The sequence below is a fragment of the Phacochoerus africanus genome, chromosome 2, assembly GCF_016906955.1.
Source record: "Phacochoerus africanus isolate WHEZ1 chromosome 2, ROS_Pafr_v1, whole genome shotgun sequence".
Taxonomy (NCBI): Eukaryota; Metazoa; Chordata; class Mammalia; order Artiodactyla; family Suidae; genus Phacochoerus; species Phacochoerus africanus.
In genome coordinates, this window is record NC_062545.1 from 249,913,523 (window position 1) to 249,915,263 (window position 1,741).

The window sequence follows — 1,741 nt, forward strand, 5'->3', positions numbered from 1 at the left end:
TTCCCACTGTGGTGCGATGGGATCGGCAGTATCTCTGCAGCACCAGGACACAGGTTCAATCCCTGGCCCAACACAGTGGGCAAAGAATCCAGCATTGCCACAAGCTATAACATAGGTGGCAACTATGGCGTGGATCTGATACCTGGCTAGGGAACTCCATAGGACTTGGGATAGTCAAAAAAGGAGGAAAAAAAAAAAAAAAGCTAGAAGTATTTCAGCAATATAGTGATGTATTTATGCTTATTTGCAGCTCCCCCATTCTCTGGATTTCAAATAGGAATCTACAGAGGGCTGGGCCAGGGAAGAATTCTGAATGGCAGACACGGTGGGTGAAGGAGGGTGAACACATTCCTTCCTGTAAAATCCAAGGCTTTGTTAAGGGAAAAACCATGTCTACATTTAGAACAGAGGCTCCTCCGATAGCAGAATAGAAGGACTGGAGCTCAACTTCTCTCCTAAAAATGACAAAATTTACAACCAAATACTGAGCAATCTTCAACCAAATAGACTGGAAACCTTAAAAAAGATATCTTAGGAGTTCCCGTCATGGCGCAGTGGTTAACGAATCCAACTAGGAACCATGAGGTTACAGGTTCGGTCCCTGCCCTTGCTCAGTGGGTTAACGATCCGGCGTTGTCGTGAGCTGTGGTGTAGGTTGCAGACGCGGCTCGGATCCTGCGTTGCTGTGGCTCTGGCGTAGGCCAGCGGCTACAGCTCCTATTCAACCCCTAGCCTGGGAACCTCCATATGCCGCGGGAGCGGCCCAAGAAATAGCAACAACAACAACAACAAAAAAGACAAAAGACAAAAAAAAAAAAGATATCCTACTCCAGAAGACAAAGAGGAGGCCACATCAAGAGGTAGGAGGGGCGATTACATGATATAAGCAACCCCATACCTCCCAGGTGGGAAGCCCCACAGAGACTCACTTACAGGAGTGAGAGCTCTGAGCCCTACATCAAACTCCCACATGTGGGGATCTGGCACAGGGAGAAACAGCCCCTAGAGCATCTGGCACAGGAGCTCCCCAGGACTCGGGGAAACGGAGACCCCATTCTTAAAAGGTGCACACAGATTTTCACGTGCACTGGGTCCCAGGGCAAAGCAAAGTCTCCATAGGAATCTGGGTCAAACCTGACTGCAGTTCTTAGAGGACCTGGGAAAACAGGGGGGGAATGTGGCTTGTTGTGAGGGAAGGACAATGGAAGCAAAGCTCTTGGGAATATTCATCAGCTGCCTTTTTCTGGAGATGGCCATTTTGGGAAAATCTGCCCCACCCATCAGGTCTTAGAAGCCCCAGGCCAGACAACAATCCAGGTGGGATCACAGCCCCGCCCATCAGTAAACAGGCTGCCTAAAGACCCCCTAGGCACCCAACCCCCCTAATCTCACCCAGAGACAAAGCCCCACCCACCAGAGGGAGAGGAATCAGCTCCACCTACCAGTGGGAAGGCACCAGTCCCTCCCAGCAGGAAGCCTACAGCAAGCCCAACCCCACCCCCCCACCCTCCCCCACCCCCCCCACCCTCCCCCACCCCCCTGTACCAACTTCAGCCACAAGGGGGGCAGCCACCAAAAGTAAAAGAGGCTACAACTCTATTATCTGTAAAAAAGGTCACCACACCAAAAAGCTATAAAAACGAAAAGACAGAGAACTATAACTCAGATGAGGGAGAAAGAAAAAACCCCAGAAAATGAGCTAAGTGATCAGGAGATTCTCAGCCTCCAGGAAAAAGACTTT